Below are 27,632 nucleotides of genomic sequence, written 5' to 3' on the forward strand. Positions count from 1 at the left end.
GATAAACAAATTTTATTTAAATATAAATACCATTCATTTTTAATCCAAATCCAACCATCCAAATTAAAAAAAAGAACGTGAATCGTACCCTAATATTCAAACTTAACAATGTTTTAAGGCCATAATTTTAAAATATATCTTTTCTCTTATGGATTTTTTAACTGTTCATTTATGTTATGCAAGTTATGTAACATGTTTTGTTACATAAGATATATTTCTCAAAAATTTAAGTTAATTTAAATCCTTTTCATCGGTTAATTTTATTCTCTAACTATTGTTTATTAAACAGTATTGCGTATACATTTGAATACTACATATTTATGTTGCGATTTAAATATAAAATGTTTTTAAAAAAATATTAATAATGGTAATTTTCCATCTTATTCTTCTTGAGAAAGTTATCATTGGGGTAACATTAATGATATGATTTTTTTTATTTTTTTTTCATTTAAGGTTTATAATCATAATCGTTATCATTCCAATCATAGAAGGTCGACTGTCGGACATGCCTCCGGAACGAAACCTGCCTACATCCTGACGACAGTGGCGGATATGTAATATTAATGTTTAAATTTCGAACATTATAATTTAAAGATCTCTTTTGGTGGTCGGTATTTTGTTTTGAATTAACACTGCCCCTTTGCATTTACACTTTCATCGGGTTTGAAGGGGTTAATCTCCTATGCAAATTATAAGCTGCAACTTATAATATTTATTTCAAGCAGAAATTGAAAAAATGGTGATATATTTAGTAAACTTTTAAAAATTTTTCATTTGAACAACTCAGTATATTATAAAATAGAATAAAATTGGTTTGTAAGTAATGGATTATTAACATTTTATTTGCAAAAACCATATTTTCCCTTTTTTTCTCCATTATTTATTTTTCTTATTTTCAATATCAAGTAAATGAATCTGTCAGATGAGTTATCTAAATAAATGGTTATAAGCAATAGAATCTTGTATTTGCTACTTGTATTTCTAAAACATAGCATTGTGCCAGTAATGTCGTACGTCCATTGTTATTGAAGTAGTGAATAATGAGTAATGCGTAGTTATTCTATTCACATTGTTATCACAATTCGCCGATGTCTGCGCTCAGTAGGTCAAGCGAATGGTGCATTGGGCGATGATGAAGCGTACCGCAATGGCTTGTCCACATTTTTACGAACACGTTATCGATTTTTATCTAAATAAATAACGAAGTAAAGAAGATAAACTATCACAACTTTTTTCTTTAAACGTTCCAAGTTATTTCGAAAGTTATATATTTCGCATAAATATTGTCTTCGTCATGTCCACCGATGATTGTCTACTGCTGGTTATAGGCTTTCCTCATTGTTTCCTAATAGGATCAAGTGTCATCCGACCTCCTGGACAAAGCTCGTCAGTCCATCTTATGAGTGGACGTTCACAAACACAATCATAACCTAAGGCCCCACTGGTCAGCTGTTCCGAGCACTATGCGTTAAGATTTAAGAATTGATGATTCAACGGCTAAAATAGACACTAATTAATAAATGAAAAGCGAAAGCATTACAAAAGCTAGCGTCAATGAATAATATTGTAACTCTTGTTTAATATATTTTTGCTTCAACATATTCTCTATGTATGTTTTTTTTATAATAAAAATTTTGATGATGAACGAGACATTCAATGGTATATGCCATAACTATAAAAATGTAAATGTTTTAATTATAATATTAGACAAACTCACACTGCTGCCCTAATGGCATTTGCAGATTCCGCGAACGCGAGGGGGCGCAGGCGCCTAAGATCTCCTTTAAGGTAAGAAAGCTCAAGAGCTCCCCGTGGGAACGTCGGTTCGAGCCATAAATAATATTTAACAGAATTGGATTATTTATTTAAGAAAAACTATTGGAGCTAAGATATAAGAATGTTATATTTTGTACTTATTGTAAATACGAAATAAATATTTAAATACCAAAAGATCTATTTATTTTGTACTGTCTAAGTTTAGTCCGTATGTTTACAATTGTTTCACGTGTCCGATACATTTTCGCAACAAAAGAATAATGTAAACATATCGCTCCTGCCAAGCCGCGAGCTTCCTATTAACAGATAATTTTTCAGACTAACTACAAAGCTTTTGCGTCATGCCTTCATACGCCTCTGCAATGTAAACATTTAAAAAAAATGTTGATAGATAAAGTAAAGAGTAACAAAAACCAGAGTTAGAGTTTTAGATGTATATAAGAATGTACTAGCTCTTGCATGCCGTACAAATACCCAATTTATCAAGTGTTCTGAATACTTGATAAATCGGGTATTTTCTAATCTATCAAATAGTATAATTCAATACAATTTTAATTTTAAGACATTTTAATTTCCTGTTAACATTTTAATTTTTTCTTCTATCGAAATTCGTAATTGTTTTCGCGATGGTTAACACCTCAATTGTCAGACCAATTGTGTTTAAGTTTTTGTTATTGTGTGAGAATGTTCAAATTAATCTAAATTTTATCACATCGAAAATAATAAAAGATTTCACACACAAGAGCTGAATTGGATTAGCTTTGTTCTTATAGTTTTATTATCATAAAACCCATACAGATTGTAATCTTATTTCATATTTAGACTTTGACGGTCTGTAACAAATATGAAAAAATTAAAAATGAGAATCCTAGTTCTGATATACCTTAATTGCTTTTAAAGGATATTTCATTTACCCTCCTATTTGCTCGGCACTTGTTTCTGGCGCCCAGCGGTAGGGGACTGAAACTTACGTTATTTTTTTTAAATAAAATAATGTATCATTTATACGTTTATACGTAAATACAAAATATTTGAATTACGTGAAAGGTCTTAAGTGTAAGCAAGACAAAAAAGTTCGTGCTCGTGTACGAATCCGTATGTTTTTTTTTGTGTTAGAAATCGTATGTATACAATTAGCCTTTCTGGGAACTGTTTGTGAGATTACAGTTAAATTTTTTGGCTTGGATCATGCCCAAAAACGTGACAAAAAAATTACAACCCTCTCATTATTAATCCGCCAGTTCCAAAGATGAAATTGCTGACAGATAATAAATTAGCTACATATACCTTTTTTTAATTTTGTCTTGTATATTACTGATCTATAATTATTTTAAAAGGTTATTTTTTACGATTATTTACGCACAAATATGAAAAAACATTTCGTTTATTATACTCGGTGTGTAGAAAAATCGGAGGTTTTTAACCTGATTTGTCGGAAACCATTGGTGTAAGTGGACGGGCATGCGAAATTTATTTAAATATCATTTAAAGATAATTATAATTAAAATGGTAATATTTGTGGTCTTTTTGTTTGTAATGGTATAATATTTTTTTTACATTAACAAATAAATAGAACAAGCATAAGTTACAGAGATTGCTTCATATCGGCAATAAAGAACAAACATTGAAATCATCCTGATCAAAGAGAAAGCGGCGTCACAATATAGTTCATATATACATACATATGAAATTACTATTTACTTTCACCGCCATTCATATACACTCTCAGATGGCAGTCGTGACATCAAATGACAAACAACATTATAATATTAGGCTTTATATGCATATATCATTCATCATATAAAAATTTTGTTCAGCCTCATTCTTAGGAAATGGAAACATGAAATATAGTCGAACTTAAGTCTAAGGAGAGTGCTTAATATGAAATGAATGTTAATTAAATTCAGCGAAAGTAACCCCCAATGTTTTTATTTACAACATCGTTGATGTTTTACGATTTGATAATTAATACTCATTGTTTATCTCAAAACTTTATCAGTTACTTTAATCAATGTATAATTTATGAGTTATTAAATTCATAAAATCTATCTTAAAACTGAATTATTTTTTGTTTTGCAAATATCACTTGACATATTATCCTTGTCGGGTAACATTGAAATGAGAAAACAAATTATGATAGTATGTAATGTAGATTTTTAACAAGCCTAAAGAAAATATAGATAAAAAATAAATGGAAAGTTGAATATATTATTAATAAATAAAAATAAATAAATAAAAAATAAAAATATAAAAGCAGTACTCTGGAGTTGAAGGCGAAGTAAATAAGGTGGCGTAAGAAATGAAAATAGTATTTTCCATGCTTTATTTTCCCTTCGTATGTCAGTAATAGAATGTGACGAATAAAAGAAAGATGCGTGGAAGATAATGGGAGAGATAAAAGATGAGGCTGAAAAATGGTCATTGAAATATTTATTGAGAACATATTGTCCCTGTGTACCTAAGAAAGGAGAATGTAAGAGAGAGCCCCAATAACAGAAGCCAAAAAATATCACAAGAAACCTATTGATATGATTTACTATGTTAAAATCCTTTTAAAATCATGTACAGGGTGATTGGTTTTAAGTTCAAAAGATCAATGCTACAAATAGCAACATTAGGTTCTACATATTCTTCATATTAAATTCTACAAAAATTAGAACGTAATCATTATTTAGAACAATTATATAATATGAAAAATAGGACTTATCAATATTTTTAATTTTACATCAATGTAGAGAACGTTAAATTCAAAGAGAAATGTGGGAGTATAAATTAGTTTGAATACAAACTCTGTTACGAAATTATCGTAGCATAAACAATGTTTACCTTATGAACAATATCCATCAAAAGTATGAATGCATTTATGTGAAAGAAGCTACATAAAATGAAAGTTTTTTCATATCGCATCGTATCGCAAGGTATTTGGAACCACTCGCACCATTGTTAGCGATTCAGTAGATGCGTAACACACCGTGTCATTGTGGTATTAAATCTATCACAGTAGAAAGCGAACAAAGCCTTTGTTTACTTCATTATTATAAAACACACAGAACTATATGAAGCTTAGATCTATGTCAGTGACAAAAACTTATAAACCATAGGTCTACGCCTTCCTTTTAGTACGCATTTAATAATAAACAATATTTTAAATGACCGGTGCATTGCACGGTGATGACAAATGAGCAACGGTGAATTGTGGAGTCATACCGCATTTCAATCGATTATTCAGTCTTTAAATTACTTCATTTAGTTGATCCCTATTATTATTACTTATGTTCCCACTGTTGTAACACAAACAAATAGGATAAAAGGTAGGATTTAAAATGTGTTATTTTTTTCTATTTACTATTTTGTAATGACTGTTTTCCCGTAGACATTTATAGCTTCATCGAGCTAGGAGTGTCAGAGCACTAAACGCTTGTAGATTGAACCTTTTCACCATAATTACTCTCAAAGTCCTCAAGAGACTCGAGCCGTTACAGTTTTCATTTCATCGGTTTAAGAGTCCATGAAGCTTTTAGGGAGGCTGTTTCTCAATGGTCTCATTCTGGCACGGAACGTTTTATTACTGAAATAATAATGAAGCTTGCTTCCACGGATACTCCAAGAAGTAAGCTCTATGCCCACTTGTTTTGGGTTTTCACTAGAAACGCCTTAAGCTTGGAAAGCTTCAAGTGGGCCTGAGAAAGCTGAACTTTGGCTGAACCGGTTCTTGTTATCTGACTATAAAATTATCATTTTTTGCGTTATAAATATTATGTATACAACACATTCTCGCTCCCCGTCTCTACCTTCGCATGTATTGTAGGATGTGAACCAGATTCACCTAGGCAACACTTATCATTGTTTGTTTAACATTTATGCAACAATGCCACGAGGTTACCAAGTAACAGTCATCACCGGAAGAAGTAGTTGCACAATTGGCGACGTAAAAAGATACTTCACTTTTGAAAGTCGTTTAAAAATTCAACAGCAACAGTTATTTAAAATAAAACAAGATGTGAAAGGTCAGTAAAGTTATAAATGTTTAAATAATTTAGAGTTTTATGCTACGAAGGCTATTTTTTGAACGCTTGCGGAAGTTGTTGATGCAACTGTGTCAAATGTATTTAGTTTACATATTTGTGATAATATTGCGTTATATATTTTTTTAGTACTAAAATAGAAAGTGATTTATCTATAGAGCACGAGAGAATAAAGCTCCATGAGAATCTTTCAGAGTCTTAAGGTTTTGGAGTTGAGTTAAGGTCATCAGACGCAAGATGCAGGCCGTTACCAACCGGTCCTATTTGGGGATATTTATAACCTATGTCCAATTTATGGAGAAGCCAAAAGTATAACAGTAGACGTCTTCCGTTTAAAACGATGATGATGATATAGTATTTAATAAAAAGAGGTAAATTCAAACATTAAACAACACAAACAACAATCACTGAGCCTGATGGTATGTAGTGCATTTCCCGAATAAGTAATATCAAGAACCACTTTTAGAATCATTAGAAACTCAATGAAAAAACATTTTCTCTGCAGAGATGGGTATGCCCACTTTCCTAGAATAATGAAAGCGAGAAAGATAGCACCAATGATGTCATTGAGTATATCAAGTAGTCAATCTGTAGTAATCCTGATTTGAATATAAAATGGAAAAGAAAAGTTTTTTTTCTAGATTGTTTAAAATTTGCTAATAGAAATTTTACAATAACTATACAACAGTGTCTTCTTGGCACATAAAAACACTACAGTTTGTCAACATTCTTATTACGTAGGCGTTGTTGTTTTTAATTATTTTTAAGACATAGGTCACATCACAGTTATAGCTTCTAGGCCGCATTAGGAAAGCTTACATGCGTTCATCAAGCTCAGGAGAGAACTGCAAGAACTGGAATTTCTTTGTCAAATCGAATCAGGAGATCTGAATGAAGGTAACCCTCATAAACCAACGAATTGGCAAGTTGAACTGACAGTAGGCTGGCCCCATAGCGCGCAGAACTGATGGCCACTATGATGGCCTTAAGGTACTGTAATTATCGCGACCGGCAGCGGAGGACATTCTCTAAAAGAATGCAGGCTGTCAATACTTTTACAGACCCTATTTAAAATCTATGGGAAATGTCAGCTACGGCTGTTACGAGCAAAATTTTTTCGTGTCAAAAAGTAAATCTCTCTCTATCCTTTGTTACAAAATTAATAATGTAAAAAATAATTATCTCAGTTATTTATTACGCATTTTGTCGATAAAAGTATGCTGTATAAATTATTGAAAATTATTATTAAAAATTCGTTCCAAAAATTTGGATTTGTACTCCTGAAGAAATACTCTTAAGTGCTATCTAAGTCTTCCAGGCTGACTGCATTAAACCTATTTAGTTCATTTTTTCCTTAGGGCACGGCTATGGGAATTATTTTTTACACATCCACAAGAACCTCGCGCCGACGGGCCACGCCCTGTCTACAGAGATTTCTTTCTTTTTACTAAAAATACATCGAGATATGTAGCGTACTCAACTTGAATAGTTATAGTCTTGTAGTCTCACAATTCGCTACTCGGGCAAGAAACCCGGTACTCACAAGTACAATCAATTCTCAGTTCTCTTCGGCGGATGTGATTGAAGACCAGATCCTCCATCAGCCATGTGGAGTATATTATTTGATCACAGCTCTCCCACAGCGACATCTGCAGTCTCAGCCTCTTTAATTACAAACAGGGAATGTGGCATATCGTGAGACCACACTGTCACATTCGCTTTTAAAAACCTGTTTTTAACCAGATACTATTGAGATATGAATATTTTATTATCTTATCGAAACATCTATAATTAATCATAACTTTCGATTGTTATTGTGAAATGTTAGTCCAAATTTATTAAAAAAATATATAATTATCTTAAAGTTACTTATTTAAATTTGAAAAAAATGGTCTCAATTCAATTTTTCATTTTGATTAAATAAAATATGGCAGGCAAGTAGAAAAGAATTTATGAAAAATGTTAATATAAAACATAATTAATGATCAATAAAATAAAAAAGGAAGAAAATGTTTTTCTTTATATTAATTTTACCAAGAAGAATAATATCCTTTATGTAAGTAAAAGTTTCTATATTCATTTAAATCTAAGCATCAAGTTATAAAAACAGGTTAGAAAAAATAACAGTCAATTTCTTAAAATTCTACATTGGTTTAATATTCGTAACACTAATAAAACAAAGTTTAAATCTTAAGAGAATTTGTGCAAATAGTAAACTCATTGCTTGTTTTTAACACAATCAGAGACGTTGGGCGTGCAACACGTCCCTTTTAAAATATTTCGGGATTATTGCGGTTATGGTAATTGAAACACATGTGCATTATCCTGTTAACGCTTATCACATAGACACGAAGAATTTAATTTGGTTTATATATTAATTTATTAAAGGCATTCTCTACCACTAAATTTACTTATTATGATTTTTTACTGATTATATTATGTTTTAGCGATAAAGATAAACGCCGCTGTGGTACTGCCGTACACACCAACTATACAACCTTTTCTTTATAATATTCTAAAAAAAAATTACCGCTTAATACATGCATTCTTGTTTTAAATTGAATTTTTTTACTGTTCAACTTTGGATGTAATATTTTATCTTCGTGTTATTTACAACCACCATTGACGTAACTCTATCTTTCAATGGTTAATTATTACAATTTTACAGAGGCAGCGACAACAAAGGGTTGTTGGAGGTCAACGGGTAGTGATTATTCAGGCGTCATGCATTTGTTAGGTCAAGCATGTACGTAATGCAACAACTGAAACAATGATATTGAAAAGATGAAACAAATGATGATAATAATAAATAAATTGTTATTAATTGCAATTTGGACATTTCTCGAAAACACACCGCACGATGAGCTAATCAAGGGATTCATAATCGAGGATTAACATCTTAGGCAAGAGACAACTTTTCTGAAATGTACTGATACTTTAGACCCCTGTAGCCATGCCTGAACAACTTGAATAAGTCTTTCACATTCTCATATTGGTTTGGTGATTGCTTATGACTTGTTAAGTTTAATTACTTGTTAACATAAGAATGATACTTCGTACTTAAATATTAGTTATTCTTGTAATAATGTTATGTGTACCAAACAAGTAACACAAATTATACAATGAATGAAAATTTCAAATAAAAATTGTGTTAATTAATCATTCATAAAAGCTTTTATTTGAATCGATTTTGACCTCGTCGTCCGCTCGAATTAGTTTTCGCCTATGCCGACTTTCCGAATCCCTGATCTAAATGTTATGCAAAAGATATAAGTAAAACACACTGTGTTAGGCAAGCATAGAATTGTTATAGAAGTAACGATAAGCTATTGCTCTAACATTGATCAACAATTAAAAAAAAAGAAAACGAATTTATTGAGCTACAGTACAATAGTAAGCAACTAAAACGTTTGAAGTATAAAATATTTTTAAAAACGCTTGTTATTTTATCATTCATTTATGAGAATGAGCAAAAATTCGAATTTTTAATTATACATTCTCGTAGAATTTTTGGTTCTTGATTAAAAGCAATGAGTATTTTTTGTTATTAGGCAAGGTATTGTGTATCCATTGGTCCATCATTCAGTACCCACGGCACCCATTGTGTTGCTATAGTATCACAGTTCAATGTGCGAGTACATCCGGAAGGTTTTTGTTAATCCGCATATAAAAAGAATTAATAACACTAAAATTTCAAAGTACGAAAATCGTTGAAGTAATTTTATTTCTGTATATATAATTACAGTTGGAGTTAAACAAGTAATAGTAAAATGGTAGATCGTTCAAAAAAGATAAACAAAAAAAAGTTAAAATTGACAGCACTTGTTTAAATTAAAACATTTAAATACATTTACGTAATAATTGAAATAAATAGTCTAAAACTTTTTTTAAATTTCTTTCATACGACATGATTGATTCTGTAAAAAAAATTAAGCTGAGTAAAAACTTGTGGAACAACGGTAGAAAAATAAACAACAGTAAAATGATTATGTATTTCCGTCGCAGCGGTTTATCATCGCTCATGTATTTTTCCTTCCAACCATTAAATCAATTCGTACAAGGTCAAAGTTATTGTGTACATTTGCAAAAAAATATTATGTACACAGTTTATTTTAAGTCGGGCTGTGGATGGTCCGCTTACCTATACCGACTTCAAAATTATAACCGAGTGATATCCATGAAAGACCAGAGAAAACGGACGTGACGACAGATAATTTTACATCTATAAACTTTTTTAAATGAAACATAAAGAAAAGGTTTAAAAGCGATTGCAAAATTAATGGTTTTCTACAAACAAGTTTCGATTATCTGATGATTGGTATTGTTTTTTTTTGTTTATCTCTTTTAATACGCTCCCTTTTCATTTCAGCTGATAGACACCTACCGCATGTCATACGCCTCCCCCAAAGATATCTTTGGGGATATAATGTAATCGTCACGCTTGGCAGGCGGGTTGGCGATCATGTTGTGGTATTATGGTAGGCATAAGACGCTGGTGTCCATTCTTTAAGCTAGTTTGGGAGCAGTGACAATCCAAAATAATTAATGCATAAAATGTAAATTATACATGATTGCATCAAATGAATCGATACCGAGACACAGATAATGAACACAATTCTAAATCAGTGAATTTAATAAGTGGTACAATAATATTTGTCCATAATTTCATAATTGTTAGTATATGCTAAAGATTGTAACTGCTACTGGCTGTTCTAAAGCTAGCTCAGAATGAATATTAAAAGTGAAACATAGGGAGAAAAAACTGAAGTATTAAAACAGTTTTTGTAGAATTTCAAACAGATGCGCACAAAGTCCAAAGAGAAGAGATTAAATGACTACAGTGTATTTTTAATACAAGCTCTAGTTATACTAACAATATTATATTATAATAAATTGTAATAAAACAAACTCACGTCGTAGAAATCGCATCACTTAAAGTTCTGAAAAATTTACTCTTATAATAAATTTATTCAATTCGTGTCTTCTGTTAATTCGTAAAATTACATAGCTATACTAAATACCTCTTTTGTACTGTTTTTTTTCATCATATAATTCATATAATTACTTATTATATTAATGGTAATTATTTTCCTTGTAAACATTTCAATTCGGCATAAAATTTATATACATATGTTATGTTAAACGATAAATGAAAATAGATTTATGTTAAGATGTAATTAAACAGTGCATATAATTTATGGCTCGAGTTTTGTAGGAATTTCACTGCAAATAAAGTAAGAAATGAAATAAAATCGTTTTCTTCGTGCAGTTATAAACCTATATTAACTTCGAGCAGCTGGGCGCGGCGTCTCATAAAAGAAAAGAAATTATGGCATAGTGTTTATCACCAGTTTGATTATGGCTCTAAAATACTAATTTTATAGTTAATTGTTCTGCTGGCGTTTTTATTGTATGATTGATTATGTCCTCTTGATTTATTCTTCTCATTACATTTTTCGAGACTAATGTAACAAATAATTCGAAACCGAAATCAGATAGCACGTCTATATTTAAAAAGAATTGAAAAAATAAATTGTTCTTGCTTTATTTAACACGTTAAAAAATCTAAAGCCCTTTAATTTATTCAAAAATCAATACGGACTGTATTGATTTCCAAAGATGATGATGATTTATTACAAATTCCATATTGAGTATAGTTATAAACATCTATGAGTCTCAGAGTTTGCTACACATAAGTGGCATTGACTAAACATTATTAACATTGTTCTTAAAAACGTCTTCTTACGTAGACACAAACGAGAAATTTAAATACTCGTCAAGTACTCAGATTTAAATAAGAAAATTAAAACTATTGTATAGTTATTAGTCGTTGAAATATAAATCGTTTTACTTTATATAGTAATAGAGAAAGCGCATAAGATAGCGCATCATTACTACACGTATCTTTTCAATTTCCTACGTGGGATTTATTCACTTACTTAACAAGAGTTGCATAAGCAATAGTCAGCAAAAGCATAATCTTGCGCTTCGATCGCAACGTCATAGTTTTAAACAATTATGAATACCGAGAAGAATTCTAATACAATGCTATCTCAACGACTCGCCCACTTCCGTTGACAGAAGACAAATACAATTTGCTATGTACACGTGTTTTAAAATATTACTGCGTCATACAAAAGATTCAAAAAAGGAGAGACCTGTGTGTTTATATTACATATTATATTTAATTTTAAGCACTAGACCAACAGAAATGTGGACTGGCTGGCCACATGCTCCGACACAAACAAATTAAATGGTCCAAAATAGTCTCAGATCAGTACTTGCGTAAGTCATCATAAGAGATTGAAAGACCTAGAGATTAGCAAGGAATTAAAACCAATAACAAACCAAACGACACATAGATGTGAGATACTATAAAAGAGAAAAATGTAATTATTTGTACCTATAATAACTTACCTATATATATATATATTGTAATATACAAAGATAAGTTTTTATAGGTAAAATACATAACTTATCCTGCAACTCTGCTGTTTTATATAATAATAAAATTTTAATTATAATCACACGCTAGTGTTATATTGATAAACGTATAGTATATAAAATATTTTCTTTATTTGTATGATTAGATTTTAACTCCTCGCTTTATTTTTTACGTTATAATAGTGTAAAATAAATATAATTATAAACAATAAGGAAATATGTAAATATTCACAATATTATACAAAATGTGTTCAAAGTAATTATTGAGGTCACATGTCGAACAATTCAACTGAACATACGCTTGCTTGTTACAGTTATGTTTCCTTTTCGCAACTTATTAGCCGGATCGACCGACTTAACGCTCGCAATACTTAAAAAGAAAAAACATCCTCAGCTACTTGCAACTGTCCGCGATCGGTTTTACGTAACCTTTTTAACAATACGTATGGGCCTTGAACAAACTCCACGCTGGTAGGTTATATTTTCATTTGTGTAATCTACTACATAATTACGACACTGTCTAAAAGGAAGCCTTGATATAGACAGCTAATTATAAATTAATTGACCGATGTCCAGCGTTCTACAACAGAAATGACAATAATAACTTGATCAAATTTAATTCGTTCTTCCCATAACAATTGGAATCAACTATTATTTATGAATTATAAAAGTTTTGCACAGCTCAGCGTATTGGCTTGTGTCTTTTAGACGTGCAATAATGCGTGATTTGTCCAGTGATTTCACACTACTCTGATTTGTATATGAAGCTACCATCATATCTGCTTATCTTAGCTAACATATCTGCTTTCTCCAAATAGTCAAGATTGCAATAATATTTAGGGACGCAGCTACTCGCAGCCGTGCTAACCGCATAGACAAAGACGATTGTATATTAATATCTGACCAGAAAATATAACTAATAGGTATTAAAAATCTGTGAATATTTTATATAAACAAACGGGCAAGATCCAATAAAGTATAAGTAAAATGTATATTTAATCACAAACTTGACCCAGGCCCAATATATTACCTACTAAAACTTCAAGGTACTTTATTAGCAAATAAATTTATTTTCAATATCTTATTGTACCATTAGTAAATAAAGATTATTAATTAAAGACAAAATGTGAACTCTCCATAATTTCTTTTATCACTAACCTTTATATAAAACCAGTGTGGACCGTAGAAAGTGTAAAATTGGTCACAATAAATAAAACGTTTGCTGATCGCAAATTTTATTAATACTGTAATCCAATGACATGTGTAATGTTACGATTAACGAATGTTAGGATTAACAAAAAATCTGAATCATTTATCAGTTAGAAAATATTAAGTTTTTAAATTGAAGCTAAAATTGTATTCTATCTCCATTTCAAATCAGAACAGTTTTTAAACATTTTAAAAATTTACTTTACATATACGAGTATAGTAAAGGGAATTGTAACTGAAGGTATTGTCTGTAAACATGTGCATTTTTAAAAATTTTGAAATTTTAAACTATTACTTTAATATACTTATCATTGACGAGCATTTAGAACAGACTCGTACGATCTTGAGTCGACTGCTCATTAATAGCATACATTACATTTTAAAGCAGCATCATAATTAAAGTTATGCATAATAGATCTTTGAAATAATCACCAAAATATAATTAAAAAAGGTAAGATACCGGAGGAAAAAAAAGTAGAAGTTAAATATTTTTAATAAGACGCACGCTTTATAATGAGCGGTGAAAAAACTGAAATTGTGGCTGCTCTGTTTCAAACTTACCTGCAGTTATTTCGTTGTTACTAGGGCGAGAGAAGGGTTAATGATGTGCATCGTTATCGTCTCCCCTTAATGAATGCCGTGTCAACTGTGCAGAGAACAATCTAAGCAAAAAATATCTCTTTTATCTTTGGAGCATAAAATGTATAGAAAAATTTAAAGCACGTACGGTTAGACGGAATAAAAATATTAATAACGTTTACAAAAAATTATAAGTAAATCATTCAAAACTCTCATTATAAAATTAAATTCGTGTACTCCGACACCGCTAAAGAAAACAACCACAAATTAATTCGACGCCTCCATTTCATCAAAGGATGTTAAATCACTGTAATTGCTTTCGTGGCCTAATTCCTCATGCTCACGACCTTGCCTGACTTCCATATTGTACTCATCAGCGCTATCGTTTATTATGCAAATGTCCTAACAATGTTTCGCGTGAGAGGGCAATCAGATTTCTAAATTATTATCCAGTAATTGCCTATTTTATTTATTATTCATGTGAATAGAAAAAAGACTCAACATACTGTATATGGACCAACTTAAAGATCATCTTTAAACTAGTTTTATCTTTTTTTATTTGCGAGTAGGAGACAAGATTTTAATAATTTTTACATTAGTACTCTGCACCACAAATAACCAGATTCTATAAGAAGACGTATACAAGAACGACAATGATATATCTCTGGTTAAATAACTTCGTAAATCATATTTTAATAATTGCAATAAAAAAATTAATACTGAAATACATAACTAAAAAATATACTTCTATAATCAATAAAATATAGTTTTAATAGCATGAGTAGCCAGTACTAGTATTACATTATTCTAGTTGTATATATAAATTAAAACATATCTAATACATCATTTCAATTTAGTTTTTCAGGTCAACTCTTCTTCACACGTGTTCGCTAAACCGTCGCATCTTTAATCGTTTTATGAAGCGATGGAATTTAACGAAAATAAATCGTTTCACTTTATACCTTTCACCTGCCAACTTGACGTTTAGTTGATTAGTAACACCAAAGGCAAATCCGAGGCGAAGCTAAATAAAAAAATATTTAGGTTTTTTAAATGAAAATTTACGCGGAATTCGGGACTATTACGCGAATGACCCAAAACTGCCGCTCTGCGTTTTCATCTTGTCAAACACCCAGTAACAGCGGTGTGACTTTCTCCTCGCCACTGGCGTTTATTAATCACACGCGCATTGATAAACTGAAATATCTGCGCAACTTACACAATATAATACGGAATCTTCCATGCAAACCAGTCCGGCGAGCGTGTATTTTTTATATAAATATATTAAGAAAACACAAAGTATCCTTCCTATTCTCTAGGAAATTTTCCTGGTTTATATTAAAACCCGATGTAGTCAAAACGCATTGGAATTGAAATAGAGATATTAGATGATTATTGAGATATATAACGAAATATTTATTACTAGTAGTAAGACAATTAAATAAGACATGACACTAACTCAATTGTAAATGCGCGTCTTGCGTTTTTAAAAGACAATGTTTATGTTAAATGAGCTTATTAGTAAAAATTACAATGTCATCTACGTCTTCATCAGTGCAACTTTCTAAAGGAATATTTAAGTACATATACGTAAATACACCGAAATTCTTTGTTGCGTTCTTGTGTAAATTCATATTATGTTCTCATATTAACGTAACAAGTACTTCAGGTTAAAAATAAAGACTACCATTACATCTAGGAATAATACAACAGCTGTACCATTTCAATTAAAAATAACTTTCTTAGAGTTAAACAAAGTCGAAAACTTTTTATTACTAAACGACTTATCTTTCATCTCATCCTCACATTATTATGAGTTTGGGAATTAATATTTTTTTTATCAAATTCTCTCAAAGGCGTGTGACTTTGAAGGTGTGCTTGTCTTTAGATGATTCTTCTAGATAAGGGTGTGAAAGCTTTGAACACAGCACTACTTTACATTAGGGAGGGGAAAAAAACGCTGATAGAGATACACTGTTTTCCCTTTTTTTTTTCAACATCTATGTTAAACATATCACGCGGAAAGCGCGAGAAGAATGTGGTGGAGAAATGTTGGCGTTGTTCCGTTGCAGCCAATAAATCTTTAATATACAGATTTATTTTACGATTTGGTTTTCACTGCGGGGAACTGCTGAAATGTAAAAAAATATTGAGCATAGGACAGGAACGAGTAGTTATAAATAAAATGATTGCAGTAGATAAACCTGGTCTTTTAAGTCAAACATGGGCAGAACTTTGATATAAAATTTGTGTTTTTATGAGGAGTTGGTGACGAAAAATTACAAGGACCCAAAGTTGCGATCAATAATTCAAAAAGAATCTAAAAAAATAGGAGCATTGTTCGGAACTTTAGTATTCCCACTATTGGGTACAAGCAAACTCGCACAACCCACCATAATTAAATCGCGGCCTATGAATGATATATTAGAGAAGAATATTTCACACATCGTTGACAGCAACCTATTCATTCTTAACCAATTAAAAGTTACCGCAAAACTATCATTTTATTCGTGACCTCAGCTGGGAGTATTTCGTTTTACGGAAAAATTGACAATCGATAATTTTAATAAAAATGTAATAGATATAATTGAGGGACAAAGACCACATGCAAACTGCACAAAGCCTCTATATTCCGACATCCATAAGACAGTTTGTCTAGTCTTGTGAACAGCGCGGTATCCACGTAGCTAGTTGACATATCAGTCAAGTCATTTACGTGCTAGCACGACTTTTAGTAATTGCATGAAGAAAACATTCTCACAAATTGACAATTCAAATAGTAAAGCAGCGTAGATCAGACCAAGTTTTATCTTTTTGAGTACACTTTATATTTTGCACAAGCAATCTTGACGTCGCTATTACGTAAGAGAAGAATATAACAGGTTGTCAAATATCTCCCTTCCGCTTTTTTGCTCTTTATTGAATGCTTTATAAAAAGTGTTACAGTGATCGGATTTAGTTCAAATATGCGCCGTTTTGTTCGATAATCTGTTTCCATCTAGACGGCAACTTCATAATACCTCCCTCGTAGAAGCCCCCCTCCTTATTTGCGAAGAACTCGGACAGCCACTTTTCACAAACCTCTTTTGAGTTCAACTTTACACCACCAAGGGCGTTCGCCATGGACAGTAACAGGTGGTAATCACTTGGCGCTATGTCCGGGCTATATGGTGGATGTGATAAAACCTCCCATCCGAGCTCCCGTAGCTTCTGACGAGTCATCAACGAAGTGTGTGGTCTGGCGTTGTCCTGGTGGAACACTACACCCTTCCTGTTGGCCAATTCTGGACGCTTCTGGTCGATCGCCTGCTTCAAGCGGTCTAGTTGTTCGCAGTAGATGGTAGAATTAAGCGTCTGGCCATATGGGAGCAGCTCATAGTGGATGATTCCCTTTCAATCCCACCAAACACACAGCAAAACTTTCCTGGCCGTCAATCCCGGCTTGGCCACTGTTTGGGACGATTCACCGGCCTTCGACCACGACCGTTTTCGCTTGATATTGTCGTATGTGATCCATTTTTCGTCGCCAGTCACCATCCGCTTCAAGAATGGGTCGAGTTCGTTCCGTTTCAGCAGCATATCGCAGGCGTTGATTCGGTCCAGAAGGTTTTTTTGTGTCAAGTCATGCGGCACCCAAACATCAAGCTTTTTTTTGTATCCAGCCTTTTGCAGATGGTTTAAAATGGTTTGGTGACTAACTCCCATCTCTTGGGCGATGTCACGAGATGCCACATGCCGGTCTAACTCGATGTAGTCCATGATTTGATCGGTATTTGTCGTCATAGGTCTTCCGCCGGCTGGCTTATCCATGGTGTCGTTTTCGCCGGCTTTGAATCGTCGAAACCATTCCTCCGCGGTTCGAAGTGATGGAGTACCATCCCCCAAAACACCATTAATCTCACGGAACGTTTCTCTAGCGGATTTGCCTTTAACGAAGGAAAACTTTAATTTCGGCGTTAGTGAACTCCATGTTTACACATCTATAACTATTGAACGCAATATCCAAACTAATCATGCATAGCGTCGTTTTGTAGGCTATGTCAAGACCTTTCAAATTATGTATAGTATTGCCAGATACGAGCTCTGTAGCGCTTTGTACATAGCCGCGAAATTCAAAAGACAAAAAGACGGAAAGGAGATATTTGACAACCTTTTACCACAGTAGAAGTATAATCTTTAGGAGTCTGTAGATTCTACGGCTTCTCTATTCATCAATGGACTGTAACCGCCATTATGTTAAAAGTTAATTATTTAACATATTTATAATATTTTTTCGGATTAAATCCAGGAGTATTTTATTAAGTATTCATACGACTTTCATCTGTATATCATAATATAAGTTAACCCCGCTGTTTATATCGTTGCCATCATTGCTGGGAGTTGGAATCCCGTGGACTTCTTCCTTAAATCGCACCATCTTTTCTTGTCTTTGACATACTGAGCACAGCATCAAGATTGGTATCAACAGATGATTAGGTTTAGTTTAACAATCTGATTGAACTGCGACCTTTCGTACATTTTCCCTCGAGTTTTCCAGTCAATATCAATTATTCGAAGTTTTGAAGTTTTGACCGTCCTTCCTGGCATGCAGCTGTAACGCTCCAGTACTTAAAACAGACAGATGATAAGAGGCCTGGTATATTAAGATCACTTAGAGTGGATAATATATTATTATTATTTTTATATAAATGCATATAACTTTACTGAAAAGGTATTTATCTCCAAAATCATTAAGACTTATAGCGCAACTGCATGTATTCTTTTAAAAAAATTATTTCCTTGTTACAAAAAAAGTTTAATTTATTTATATTCTACTTTACTAACAACGATACCTTATCTCACATACACACGCGACAAAATTTCAATTCATATTGTAAATGCTGTGATTTAACGAATTTGCTGACAAAGAATATGACACATTCATTCCCCAGACACAATTCTTGGAAGTTGATTGCAACTGAGTTTGCTATTATATCACATTTAGGTGATTTATTTATATGCACCGTTAAATTATGTCACCATTATGTCCTGCTGATATACAATAAAAAAAAATAATTAAATAAAATATTTCAGCATTTATTTCATGAGATAAATTAAGTATTTTATCTTTATTATAATTGATACCGTCTTAACAACGTCATACTAGATCAAGCATAATACAATTGCCAGTAAATTGGTTATTACATAATTAGAAAAAAAATATGTCGACCAAATTACAACTTGTTACAAACTGTAGTTTCATAATTTTATGATGGAATTGTTAGATATTTTCGAACTAAATTTCACTAATCGATATAGATTCAAATTATTAGGTAATAAATATTAATATTTTGGCAACAGATAACTGAGAGGCTGAGAGCACTCTGTTCAATTCATGTCACGTATTAAATGTGACGAAGCTAGTTTAGCGCGGTTCATTGCACATCCGAAGGTCCGTTGTTTCTGATGTTAATGGAGACTGTCTACAAAACAACGCCTAACTTGTTTTTGTTCACGATGCTATCTTAAATAAATTACGCGTAAATTGAGAAGCAAATTTATTGATGAGTTTTTCAATTTATTAATACACATTTGCATTTTATGACATAATTAACACAGAGTAAATAAAAACTAACACTGTAATAATAAACAATATATTTCAGAAAGTGATCTAACAATTTGACATTGTTTTTGTGTGATTCAACTATCTCATAACAAAGTACAATAGACAATTAGAAGATTAAAAATACATAAAAAGTTGTCTTAACAACCAATCATTGAGTAATAGTTTGGTAACATTATTATGATATTGTGGAGAATTTATAAGCTTTATGTATTCTGCAATCCTTGTAAATATGTACAAAAAACATTAACATAAAATTTAGTTGTTACGAACAAACATAAGATATTATGAATTACGTCCAGAATCACAATAATTCGATATGCACAGCACTATCTAATTGTTATTTATAACACACAACGAACATACGCCCACTATGTAACGAGCAACTGTGATATTTATCCGGAATACATCTTCTGATTATTTTACCGACTAATATTTCATTTTTAGTTTTTTATAGTATAGTCAACATAATGTACACAAACTGTGTCATGATATTAAATGACATAGTCAATAGAAAATTTATACATAAATAAAGGGCAAAATTGTAGTAGCTATAAGTATAAAATTGAAAAAAGAAAAACCCACAGTTATAAACACAACAGCTCTAAACAATGTCAATGTTATTTACAAACATTTAATAAATTACATGAAAATAATTATTTGAATTTAAACTAAATATAATAAATATTTAGCAACTTTCCTTGTATAGTTAAATTGTACTCATTTAAAAATTACAAAAAAATCTATTAATATAAACAAATTTCAATTTATATAAGTAAATCTAAGCCTTATTGCTAAACTTAATTCCAAAGTAAAACTTTCATTATTTACTTAATACTTTAACATACAATAATTTTTGTCCTAAAAGAATTTTATAATTGAAAACAAATAATGTGTCATATTTGTATACTGTTAATATTGTAGTAAGAATTTTTACATACAAAACTACAGTAACAAATATCACCGATCGGAGAAAGGGATTATAATTGCGTTTTGTTTTACGTGAGTTCCGAATAAAAATAAACGAATATATACACAGGTATAAAGTCTGAAAAACTGGTTGATCTTGAATACTAGCCTCCTGGCTAAGAATTATTCCGATGAGCGATGGCCAGTGACGATGCTTTAGGTATCATCAACCGGTATACCTAGGCCAGGACCGGTTCCAACTCCCGACACAAAAGTGATAGTCATCGCGCTGAAACCTAGGCTCAATCGCTCTCTTGGTCCAGTTACATTGCATTATTATAACATACTTGAATAAGCTAGATGAACGTGTGATATAAAAAAGGTTCGCAGGTGCCGCATTTTCAATAGAACGCAATTATACTGAATTTATCTAGCAAAGTTAATAAGGATAAGATTCGTGTACATGTCAACAAAAGTGTCAATGTAAATCTTGTTTGTGCGGATATGTTGTCTTGCTCCAATGTGTATTGTACACAACTCGTTTCGGCGTTTTTAAATCATTGCAGAACGATTCCTATTTAACATGTAATGAAACAGGTGGAGCTCTTAAAACAAAAAAAAAATCATCATGTGTTACAGGAGATTGAAAAAAAAATGGTTTCCTATGATTTTCATTATATTCAACCTACAAGGGTAATTTATATACAAAATCAAAGTTTTTTTTTCTGCATCCATGTATTTCTAGAAATTATCTGAGTTATTACGGAATATCGATTTTACTGGAATTGAATTTAAATTATTTTGTATGTAATGTCCTTTACGATGTTATTCGAACAAAATTTGATATTGACCGTCGTCAGTAAGGTTGCAATTAGATATTATTCACATTTCTGCCAACTCATTACTGCAATATTTTTTCACAGTTTTTGTCGAGTCACATTGCTTTAACTTGTAACCTTTTCTTTATAATACATTATGGTATTGAAACGGTACCGAAAATATATTTATGAAAAAGTACAAAAGTAGCCAGTAATACTTATTACTGGAAACTTAGCGACCATTTTTCCCGCAAATAATATCGGACTCACTCTAACGATTCTACTTGCAGGGATTTCGTTCCCTTCATTTTACATTAGAAAAATCCCAAAAAAAACTAATGGTGTAACCTCTAGATGCGGAATTTGACAGGAACGGACTAGGCCAGCATTATTCGGTGGGGACGATATTATAATGTGTATCTAATACCAAAAATTATATGTGTTCATTAAAAGGATAGGTATATTTATTATACAAAAATCACATTTTACATATACACGTAGTTGAGAAATAAACTCTAAATGAAACCATTTTTAATAATACATAATATATATTACAGCAATGATTGCAAAGACAGTACTTACGAACCCTTTAAACGTGATGTGTGAACTATAAATAATTAATATTTACGTAGAAATTTGTCGCCCATCGTATGTCAATAGAAATGGCACCAATCCAAATACATCGGTATGTTTACAAACACTGGCTAGACGTGAGTGAAAATATTCATAAGCATATGAATCCTATATTAAAAAGAATGATAATGCGAATTTCGTTTAAGCTTTATAACGAAAAAAATTATCCAAGTATACACTAAACTCTATACAGGATTATTGATTGATTGGTTATAGGTAAAAAAGGCTTTAAAGGGGTGAATGTATAGTTCTTTCTCCGTCAATTAATGTATAGTACACCTTATCTAAACACCAATAATAAATAACGTAATCATAATATAGTAAGCAAAAACCCTTTCAAATTTCGGATCACTACATATTAAAATTAATAATTGTTTACTATTTGTCCCTTCAGACAATACTGTCTCTCGTACAGGCATTCCAAAAGAAAAAATAAATAAACGTAACATATATAAGAGTGATAAAATTATATAGGGCGATGAAATCGGTAAAAAAAAGCTTTTTAAAATGTATTATGCATTTAAATATTTAAAGCTTATACATCTATGAACAAATACTCTGTTTAATTTTTATTTTTGTATCAATTTATACGTGAAACGTGCAGACTAACATATCTTTACGCCTATATTAAATATGCTACTTACTCTAATACAAAACTTGTTAAAAAAAGGAATTTGTACGTATCTATTAAATATGGATTTAAAAAGTCCGAAATGCTATTGAGTTTCTATAGTAAAATAATAGTATAAATTATATTTGATTACATTAAATTTAAAATCAAGTGGTTTACATTTAGAAAAATCACATTCTTTTTCTATTTTTTTCTAATTAAACAATTGCATCCAAAGGTTTTATGTAAGAAATAGCCGTTTGTGATAAGATCGCCACCTGTACTTCTTTCTTTTATACCTTGCGTATCCAATGCAATAAAGAGTAAATAAGCAAATTAATATATAAATACATTTTTTAGTCCGATCACGTGGTAGCAGACTTTAGACAATCATAAATAAATACGTATTTCACAATTGCTATTTGTAAAGTCGTCGTTATAACATAATCATACAGTTGTGTTTTATTTACATATTTTCTATATTTCTAGTTTTCGTCAGATATTTTATTAGAAAACTACTCTATCATTCACTAATAAATGCCATAAAATTATCAAACAAAGTTTTTGTATATACTTTCCTATGTATAACCTATATAAGGCTATACATGTTAGTTAACGCTAAAAAAGTTATCTACACAGAAGTAAAACAGTTTCATTGTCAGGCTATTACGGAGGCAACTATAAATATAGATATTATTTCTGTACTGTTACTTATCGAGAGTTGTAGAGTTTTTCGTTAAGATCTCACTGAACAAAATTGGAATGGTAATGATTTCTAATTTTAAAACGCGGTCATAAATGTATTGTGCCAATTGCGGTACGGTAGCGGCAGACGAAACAGAGCCAATGATTTTTAGATACATCTTTCTGGATAACGATGTTAATGTATCAATATTTTATAACAACCGTTACATTGATTGCAACTTTATGAAAGGCAGCTATCTATTTTATTCCGTTACAGTAATTAAAAGGCCACAGAAGCCTTTTCCTCGTAAACTCTTATGTATTTATTGAAACCAATACATTTAAAATTTTGTACGAAACGATGTAGTGAATTATTAAAATAAAAACTTTTAAAATTTTATAACATTTATAGCATTTTATTATAAAAAAAATCCTATTACAACACGTATATAAACAAATATAAACACGTTACAAGCAATGGAAGCTTAGAGGCATTGATCCCCGATAAAAACTATGTGAATGACGTAATATACTCGTAAGGTACAACACAGAGCCAACAATAACAGACTTGGGGACAACTATAGTCGTTCTAAATGACTCATATTGTACTTTACGTTATTGTACTTTTATTGAGTTAATGAACAGTCCTTTCCCAAGAACCCCACTCTGTCACTTTAACATTTATTATAGAAAATAAGCGCTTAATTTTCTTAATAAAATTTCAATGGCACTTGATCACTACGGTCCTTCATTACACATATATTACTTATGCGTTATCGATATTATTTTATTATTGATTCCAAAATAATTCATAACCTTAATATATATTTTTTATTCTTATTATTATACACATTAAAATATTTACAGTAATCACTAGTGAATATTATGAGAAGAATGCCAGTAGAGCCAAATTTAATAGAAACTAAAATCAGATTGATCACCCCTACAATGGCATCCTACATCTTAAAGCTACGAAAGCTACATTGCAATCAATAACTGCTATGACTAGTATTAATAGTACAGTATTGTATACGTGCTGCAGCTTCTACGATTACGTGTTATTACTAAGTAATGAGGGGTATTCGATGCAATTAAATTGACTTACTCGTAAACGCACTCACACGCGCCAATTTAATAGAGTTCCGATTGCGACATCACTTTCTCTTGCAATCAGTTTGCTTACTTTAAAGCATCGAGCCTTTTACCTTAACGATCGCTAAAGATGCATTAATCATCTGTTTGTAACATAATTTGGAAAATATTTCTTGACTAGCCGCCCTTACCGACTTCGACCAGGTAAAAATTAGTGATCTTTAGCAGTTCAATAGAAATAAAATAAAAAGTATTTCATGTGTTAACTGGTTTAAAATTTTAAACTTTAGTAGTATAATATGATAATATAATTTTGTTGTAATTTATTATTACAGAATATTTTTGATTTATTTACGTGTTAACACGGCTTTTTATGGTTTTGATTGTATCGTATTGTACATATCAAATATTAGCTAACAACAGATGTTTATTTTTATCCGGTGCTTTTAAAGGAAAAGAAGATTTTTTAGTATTTCTCCCACTTTGTTTCATTTTTTCCTCTTGATAAAATCCTTCCTCGCAAATAACGAAGATATGGACAATAAGTAAGCCGTGAACGCAGTCTTTCCTGAGTTTTGCGGTCATCAAGACATTGGGCACAAAATCTTTAAATAGATTATCACTGATAAGTAAAGTTATTTATAGAAAACGATGTCAAATCTATTGGTTTATATGAACAGACCTCAGTGATTTTAGAATTTCACAATATTCCGTGAAATAGACGTGAAAAAAAAATAATTACGGACAGAAAATTATTTTAAAAAAAAGTTTATTGAGTCTTATTCCGCTTATGCGTAATAAAGGTAAAATTCCGAGCTGATGGTAGCTCATTACCTATAATATTTAAAAAATTGACCATTTAAAAGTGCACGCATATGTGTACTTAAATAAAGGTATTTTTAATTTTAATTTGTTAAATGGAATCTAAGAAATAAAATAAAGATCGGAATGTGCTGTAAAAAAGTTACGTAGTAACCACTTTACAGTACATGTACCAAAAATCGCCTAACTATTCCGATCACCGTGCTTATGCAATGAATACATTTTTTGCCATACCATTGTTGAATCGATCCGGTTTAGCGTAATAGTGCCACCTTGTATTTACAAACAAGCGATTGACATTTCTGCACCTGATACTAACAACCTTTTTTGAGATTATTTTTTTTAAAACAAATGCAGATAATAATTTTTCTCGTAATTAACGAGTATTAATGAAACCTAGCATAACCTATTATTTTTTAATCAATATATTTGCAACATTATTCAAATAATACAATGAAATATCATAAAAAATTTCGGCTAAATGTGTTAATAGCTTGTGAAAAATGTTAATATTTTTTATGTTTATTAATAATAGCGAAATGAAATATTCAATTTCATTTTAATAACGATATCGTGTTATGAATCAAAATAAAAATATACGTATAGTATACATACACATAGAATTCGAATCGATGTTAACTGCATTCAAATATAAATGTCCATCACATTGAATTATTGAGGTTAAAATAATAAAATCGTTACATAGAAATAGAATTCGCGCGTTTTAGAGGTCAAGTAATTGTGTATTTTAAACATAACAATAGTTTCCATTTCAACAATTCGATAAAGGTTATTAACGTTTTAAGTTTTTCTTTTTAATAATTGATGAAGTAAAGACAATACGTGTCATAGTAATTGTGACCGGAAGATAATACGTGCTACAATATAAGTATAAGAAACTTATTACCATCTTCTTTCTTATCAGCGTAATGGTTATAAGATTTTATTAATCACGTAGTACACGGAGGTTTCCTTAGGACCCATTCTTTGATTCCTACAATTATCTTCATTTTATCATAACATTTTAAGCGTCTCTTACTAATTTTTAAACAAGTTTTTAAAAAGAAAAAAGTATTCAAAGAGTATATTCTCTTCCAATCTTCTCTTCTCATTCCCCCTCTTTCTATGTTTCGCTTTCCTACTATTTTGGTATCCATGTCTTTTTCTCTGAAATGACGCCTATATCCCAACAGTATAAAGATTTAAAAAACATATATCATTTATTGGTATGAAAACATTGAGTATATAAATCCGAAAGTTTTTTGAATTTGGAATTGATTATTTAAAAAAAAATAAGAACTCTATAAATACTCCAACAGCAATAAAGCAAATAAATAGCTTAGTTAAACACTATATTAACCCGCATAATAAAAAAATTACACTTGTATTGATAACTTTCTATATGAATTATTTAAACATTAAGGAAATGCAATTTTAACGACCAGCGTTGTTACACTAATCACTTATCATTTAATCACTAATTGTTAATCTGAATTATTAAAGCGTAAATATAGTTAAAATAATTAAAAAAATAAACGCTTTCAATACTAGTATTAAAAAAAATATTTCCAAATAATATAAGAAATATTTTATGATTAAAGATGTTGAACACACGAATGCACAGTCATTCCTTGTATTAACAATTGTATTTATTGTAACAGTCACCGTTGCGATATAAATTACTCCCTGTAGACAAAGTTCATACATCATACAATTCAAGTCTTTTATGCGCCATTTCCTGGCTTTATACTTCTGCGATTTTCATCAGATGTGCACTGCATACAGTAGGCGGTCTTCCTCATTGTAGTTGAATGCTACTTAAAGTCTAATAGCACATAATCTTTCTTTTTAAATTCATAATCACATATGAATACTATATTCATTTATTGTTTATATTTGCATTTTATGCTTTAAATTAATTGAAAAAGCACATTTTTTGCACGAGTTCGTACAATTCATCTGCCTAAAAAGCAAAAATGATTATACAAATATTTTTCTACTATATAATATATGACATTTGACAATTTTCTTAGATTATTTTACATGCGTTTAATATACAAAGGAAAACAAAATAGGATTTCAATCTCAAGGTCTCTAATTTGCTTTTTTGGAGGAAGTGCTGTGTAAAAAAAATAGTTCCTAAAACAACCATGACCTTTAATTAAAGTGTGACAGCTAAAAACTGTTAATTTATTTTTGTCATGATAGAAGTTTTTCCATCTACGTACATTATTTCTAATAAGGTGTTCCACTGTAAAAATGTTTATATTAAAAATAGGTGAATAGTGAAATAGGTGGTCAAAAATTATATTAAAAAAATGGTGTTTGGTTAGATTATGTTTGAAGCTCAGAACGTGCTATTCCTTTTCTTAACGTTCAGTCTATCCTATCAGATTTATACCATTTGACTTTACTGAAGATTTTTATTA

The 27,632-nt window shown here is 30.8% G+C and overlaps 1 protein-coding gene across 1 annotated transcript in view; it reads right to left on the minus strand.

Annotated features, from left to right (window-relative positions):
• LOC137919063 (uncharacterized) overlaps positions 1 to 27,632 on the minus strand; it is a 141,528-nt gene that overhangs the window by 112,353 nt on the left and 1,543 nt on the right. The window lies entirely within an intron of this gene.

The sequence above is a fragment of the Battus philenor genome, unplaced genomic scaffold, assembly GCF_028537555.1.
Source record: "Battus philenor isolate CCGP_79_NKW_IND1 unplaced genomic scaffold, ilBatPhil1.0.hap1 SCAF_15, whole genome shotgun sequence".
Lineage (NCBI taxonomy): Eukaryota > Metazoa > Arthropoda > Insecta > Lepidoptera > Papilionidae > Battus > Battus philenor.